The following is a 6,642-nucleotide window of genomic DNA, read 5'->3' as shown; positions in this document are numbered from 1 at the left end:
ATAGATCCTAAAACTGCCACCGTTACGAAGCATACAGTGTGTGATTAATATGTGCCAATAAAAAGTGTAAACACTGAAAACCTACAGATTGTGATCCATTTGAGGTGTGGGATTCTGAACTCAGTCCACAGTAGTGCGTAATATCCAGCTGACCCAGTGCAGGGCGGAGGGGCTGCCTTAAACAGGTCTACCCATTCCCAGGCATGAGTGCCCTTCCAGTGAGTTGGCTCTCAGATGTCCCCAGACACTGATGGCGCAGGTGCGAGGAAGTGGGACCTTTAGCCGGTGAGACCCGGTTGGAGGAAGGGGTGCTGGGACCCTGACTCTTTATTCTCCCATTCACTTTCCGCTCTCTGGAAGGGGAGTCGCCTTCTCCCCCCACCCCACATGCTTCCCACTGCGGTGCTCTGCCTTGCCATAGACCTAATCGATGGCGTCAGCTGACCACGGACCAAAATGCTGAGCCCTGCACAGCTCTGGGACTGACCTGACAGGAGCAACGGAGAACGAAGAAATGACGGCCACGAGTAACAAACACTGGCACTGGTGGAGCCGTGCTGGCAGTGGTCGGGAAGCTCAGTGGGTTTATCGTACACAGTGCTAATGAGGGGGTGGGTGGGTTCACATCAGTGGGGCCATCACTGTAGAGGAGCTGTCCAAGGCTGCGGTCACCTGGGATGAGGAATCTGCAGCAAGTACTTTCTGCACATATTGTTTTTAGCTAAAGATCTGTTCTCAGATCACAAGAGGACCTAACCATTGCCCTGACCCATGGGTCTGAGACACTGGCATCCTTGATGCGGTCTTGCCTAAGTCAACATTCCTTCTTTTAAGTTCATTTGCTCAGGAATTTTGTCACAGCAGAGCTAACACAATTGTCTGCCCTTCCAAAGGGGGCTCCAACATCAACTCTGCCTCTCTTGCCTCTCTGCTTTCAGTAGCTGATTGACAGAAGCCACCATGGTCCACGCTTGTCTAAATGACTAGGTAAGAGCTAAAGCACTTCATCTTCCAGGGCCCTCTGCCCACGAGGGCTTCCTGGGTCTCTGGTGTGGCTGGCTTGGGAAGAAGGATCGGGGTAGGGGTGGGTGGGAAATGAATGTGTGTCTGTGGCAGATTCTTCACACCGACGACTCCACTGTGGGGTCATGCAGGTCACCCACATCTCCTCCAGAAGCCATACCTCTGCAGAGCCCTCCTGACTCTAGATTTGGAAGCTGCTCACTGACCTTCCCTTTGCCCTGTCCAGGGCTCTCTGTCCTGTCCTTTCCTGTCACCTCCCTTCATCCTGCCCGTGGGTTTTGAACAGCGTCTTTCTGAACTCTCCTCCAATGAGCCAGTGGCAGCACACCATCTGTCCCTGCCAGAGCAGAGTACTTAAGCTCCACTTTGTAGGAAGGGCGTCGGTGATGGGGATGCGGACAAGAGGAAGCCATCAACCACATGTGTCAGGGAAAATGGATTCTCCGAAAGCCGCCAGTGGCTGTGAACTGACGGCTGTCATGTGTCCCCGTGGGCTGAGTACGCTGTTTAGTCGATGACTGATTTCACACCTGATGGCAGGCCTCTCTTCCCCACACACACCCCGCAGAACTATAGGAATAATGCCAGGAGCCAAAGGGTCGTTAGAAAAAGCCAATGAGTGCTTCACCATGCACGCGGGCACCCGTGGGACAGTCCCACTGCCCTGTGGAGGAGGAAGACCCAGGCCCCCAGGATGACATTGGGAGGGCACTGACCTTACAATGGCAGGGACTCTGCTCTGCCCATTCCTGCCCCACGCCCTCCCCCTGGAGAGGACAGCCTGTCTGATTTCTTGACCTGTCGGGCTCTGCCGCACTGATTTAGACATTCCAGACAACCTATCGAGGGTTCTTTATTGCTGCAGAGGGCAACCAGTCTACAATAACATGTAAAAAGATAGGGGTCCCCAGGCAGCGACGGCAGCTGCAGTTTGGAGTGGAAATCGGAGCTAAAATGTGCACGATCCACCTGCTGCCAATGGGGTTTTTCCTTTGGGGCTAGTCAGATGCGAGACAACATTTCTCTCTCTCTCTCTCTCTCTCTCTCTCTCTCCTCTCTTTCACACACACACACACATACATATATACACATGTATATACATAAGTGCATGCACACATACTCACACATGCACACACACATGCATGCACACATACTCTCACATGCACATACACACACATGTGCACACATATACACACACATACCCTATACCTGCACAATTTCAGCCCTGTGTTCAGGAAGTCTCTTGGATCCCCGCCCACCCTGCATTCAGCTTTGGTGTCTTGAGCCAAGGCGCAGTTGTGAGGTTTTGTACTTCTGTTCAGTAGGTACCCAAAGCCTCTGCCTCCCACCTATGACTGGATCCCCTCACAGACTTGGACTGACCAGTTGGATATCTGTAGAAGTGACTTAGCTCAAAGGCATTATATCTGCATGAAGATTCACCCTGGCAACAGCTACTGTCCCTTTGTGCTAAGCTCAGGGTGCACACACAGAGTAGACCATGCTATCCCTCTGCAGTAGCCACACACACACACACACACACACACACACACACACACACACACAGCCCAGGGTGATCAGTATAGCCCTGGCTGACTAGCTGACCTGTAAGCCTGAGTCTCTGTGCTCCCTCCCACAGCTGGCTCAGTCTGGCAAACCGTTGAAATCTCAAGTTCTCTTCTGAAGAATTCAGTCGCAATCCATTTTCTTTGAAAATTCTGCTCAGCTCCAGAGTGCATTCACGCGTGCATTAATTAATCAAGTCATTTAATTATTCCATTCCTATTTTTGCGCCTTTAGATGTTTGGCAGTGTTCTAGGTGATGGGATCTGGAATCTAATAACAGCCTGGCTTAGTGTTGTGGTTTGAATTTAAAATGCATCCCCTTTCCCCCAGTAGTTGGTCCTTGGCTCAGTCTGGGAAAGCTCCCACCTTTAGGGGTGGAGACTGGAGGATGTGGGTCGCTGGGGGGGGGGGGTGGGTCTTGAGGCTTTATAGTGCGGCCTCACTTCCTGTTCACACTGTTACCTGACTGGTATTTGTACAGCCAGCTTCCCACGCCTTCTGCCACGCCTTTCTGACCCAAAGCTTACATCTTCTCAACCATGATAGAGCAATCCCTTAGAACCGTAAGGCAGAAGGAAAGCCTGCATTGCTTCTTGTTGGGCATAATGTCACAGCTATGAGAAGTAATAAACACAGCCCATACCGTCACGATAAGGTCACTGGTGTAGAAGGGAGTGTCAACAGACATCGAGGGAAGATGCAAGCAAGCAAACACCTTCAGCGACTATGCAACTAAGAAGAGATAAGAACAACAGGTAGGGGAGGAGGGGCCATTGAAAATGTGGGGTGTCTTGGAGGAGGGGACACTTAAGCTGAGCCTAAAGGAGAATCCAGTCAAGTACAAAGGCTCTGCAGGGTCTGCCTAAGTCAGAACAGAAGCACGGGCAGGTTAGCCAGGGGCAAGGAACAGGAAGGGACTGGGTCTTCTCTTCGGCACATATGCTCCTGCACAGGTGTCATGGCCTCAGGGGCCCAGGGAGAAAGTGTGGATCTGACCTATGTATAGAATGAGCTTAGGGAAGGGTTTAAGCTGGGTGGGGGGTAGGGTAGGAGGGGTGGTGAAACAATCGCATTTTATAAACACACAGTCAGGTTAGACATGCCTGCTATCTCAGTCCTTAGGAGGTTGAGGCAGGAGGATCACGTGTTTGAAGCTAGCATGGACAACCGAGCATGGCCCTGTGTCAACGTCCAAAAACAACAAAAATCAAAATATCAAACACACACACATTAAAAGTTGGCCCACACGGTCATGGTTGTGATGTCAAGAGTGGCCATCTTGGGGGGAATAGCCACGTGCCAATCTCTACCTTTGGGGTCCGTATTGGGTCATTGTCAGGCTTACTGGATTTAAAACCACCTAGGAAGGAGCCACGCCCCTGAGAATGTCTGAGAGGTGTAATGTACCACAGAGGTGTAACTGAGGAAGGGAAATCCTTGCAGATTCCAGGGCTGAGATCTGGACTCAGTCAAAGGGGACAAGGGAGAAAGCCATCAGAAGTCTAGTGTTGTTTTCTGCTTTCTGGTCCACTGAGATGTGACAAGCAGCTGCCACCACAGAGTGGTTGCCACACCCTTCCCCTCCGTGGTGAACTCTAGCCCCTCCAAACAAACTTCTCCCGGTTCATTTGCTTCTTGTTAGATATTTGGTCTCAACCAGAAGAGAAGGAAACAATGTAGAGAGTTCTAAACAGCCCTCACAACCCGCCAGAGCAGGGTGGGAGCCTGCTTTAATGGGTTGTTATTGGATTGGCTACTTTTCAGTTCTGTGATAGAACGCCACACCAAGGCACTTTGTAGAAGAGTTTGTTTGGGCTCGAGGGTTATAGTCCACAGCTGGAGGGACAGCATGGAAGCAGGTAGCAGACATGGTGTCTGGAGCTAGAGAGTGAACTGGAGTGCTACCTGGCTTTTAAACCTCAAAGCCCCAGAGAGACAGGCTTCCTCCAGCACCACCACAGCTTCTAAACGAACTTAAACAGCACCTCCAACCGGGGCCAAGTGTTCAAACATCTGAGCCTCTGGAGGACAGTGGCATTTAAACCGCCACACGGGCCTTGGTTAATGTCTTGTTTGCAGACAGTATAGAGGGTCAAATAAATAAGCGAAATCGTAGAATGTTAAGTAACAACCAGAGTTTGAACTGCGTCTATCCCAAGTGCTGAGTCCAATCTGGGAAGTGCAGAGAGGTGGTTCCTGGTTCAAAATCACCAGACAGACAACCATAAGAAGCTAGGGGTCAACTTGCTTAGTTCCGTCAACTTGAATCAATCTAGAATTATCTGGGAGGAGAACGCTAGTTGAGAAATTCCCTAGATCGGGCTGCCCTGTGAACATGTCCGTGGAGGATTGTCTTGGTTGTTAATGGATATAGGTGGGTTCAGTCCACTGTGGGTGGCACCATTCCCTAGGGTCCTCCGCCGCTGCCGCTGCCGCTGCCACACCCTGCTCTTCCACAGTGCTGGGCATCCGACCTCTGCCTCTTATGCTTGCACGGTGAGCACTTTACTGAGAGCCCTATCTCAACAGCCTTATCTATAACCAGGAAGGGAAAGGACATTAAAGCAAACATGGATTCCACTACCAGGAGTCCAGTGGGCTGCGCACAACACATGCCCGTGAGGCTAACCTGTTTGTGGGGGCCCCTAAATCTGCACGGGCTAAAGCCAGAGCACCCATCTTCAGAAAATAACCACGAGCCTCATTTTTCATTCATTCCATCGCAAGAACCTCTCATGCATAACTAATCAGAAGCATCGCCCAGGGTCGCCTGCTTTGATCTCCAAGAGCCGAGCTGAGGAGGCTGTTGCGGCTTGGGCGTGAACTTTGAAGGTCTGTGTGCTGCTCAGGATGCCAATGAGGAAAGCGGGCCCCACAACCCGCCAGCTCTGGCTTCAAGCAGCTTTTGCCCTGGAACACCAAGAACAGCGGATACAGCATGAGTCTTTGTTATATCAAATCCGCACTAAGTGGATTTCAGCCGCCTACACGACATCATTTTTTTTCCCTATCCTGTAGAGTATTTGATCTGACTTGTGTCCTGTGTGCATATCTTTTCTGGTTCTTTATGAACTTTTTTTTTTTAAATAAAAAAAATTACTTTGAACTTCATTTCAGATCAAGGCAGTGAGTGACTGGTTAGTTGAAAGTCTCGTGAGGCAGGAGGGGAGGGAGAGGGCTTCATTCATTCACTTATTCCTTTAAATTAGTAATGTTTTGTGTACCTACCTGGGATGTGCTATCCTCATAGGCACTTTGGGGCAGCTCTTTTGCAGTGTGGAAATGAGAGATTGGAGCAGAAAAGCAGGTGAATTGAGCCGTGAGTCCGGGGTAGAAGACACATGTCTGGGCCAGAGGAAGCAGGTGCAAAGGCCCTGAGGTGAGAGGGATCTTGGCACCAATCAGTGAGGTACTAGCGTAGCTGGGCAGAGGAGAGGGATGGTTTTAGTTAGAACAACGGCCCAGCAGCCACAGCAGACTGACTTTATAATTTGTTGTCCAGCAGTGGCCAAAGGAACTCCCCTGATGTTTTTGTCTCCCAGATGCAGGTGCCAGTCCCTACTTACAATAAGTGTGTTTGTGGAAGCCTGCCGTGTAACTTCCTGTTTGCAATGGATGAGTCCACTGAGACGCTCATGAGTGATATCACGGGCTGTGGATGATGTCAGAGCCTGTCTTCAGGGTTCATGGGTGGCTTCCTTTGGCATGGGGAGGGGTCCCCTAGCTCTCTGCTATGAAATGACCTGGGAGGATTTTAGAGGTGTGGGCTTTGAATTTACACTGCTTTTCATCTCCTCCATGTGACAGCTGGCAGTGTGGTTGATACTTGTCCCATTCTTAAGATGAGGAAAATGAGTTCCAGGATATCAACTAAGGAGCCCCTAGTTAGTGGAAACCCAGTTCGGAGAAAATCTGGGTCCAGCATGGGGCCTCTGCACTGCTCTTGTTTAATTACCATGACAACTTCGATGTGAGCTCCCAGAAAGGGGCTGTCAAAGCAGGTGGGGGCCCAGAGAGCCTGCAGTGGGTTTGCACTTGTGTCTGAACCCGATT

The 6,642-nt window shown here is 50.6% G+C and overlaps 1 long non-coding RNA gene across 1 annotated transcript; it reads left to right on the top strand.

Moving 5' to 3' along the window:
* The first annotated feature begins 3,066 nt into the window (after positions 1–3,066).
* On the top strand, positions 3,067–5,700 carry LOC127686271 (uncharacterized). Its single transcript, XR_007978063.1, has 2 exons — positions 3,067–3,344; positions 5,317–5,700. It is a non-coding gene; the product is annotated as an uncharacterized LOC127686271 (long non-coding RNA).
* The last annotated feature ends 942 nt before the right edge of the window (positions 5,701–6,642 follow it).

The sequence above is a fragment of the Apodemus sylvaticus genome, chromosome 5 (genome assembly GCF_947179515.1).
Source record: "Apodemus sylvaticus chromosome 5, mApoSyl1.1, whole genome shotgun sequence".
NCBI classification, from domain to species: domain Eukaryota; kingdom Metazoa; phylum Chordata; class Mammalia; order Rodentia; family Muridae; genus Apodemus; species Apodemus sylvaticus.
Note: the sequence above shows the minus strand (reverse complement) of the source record. Positions and strands in the feature narration are given on the sequence as shown.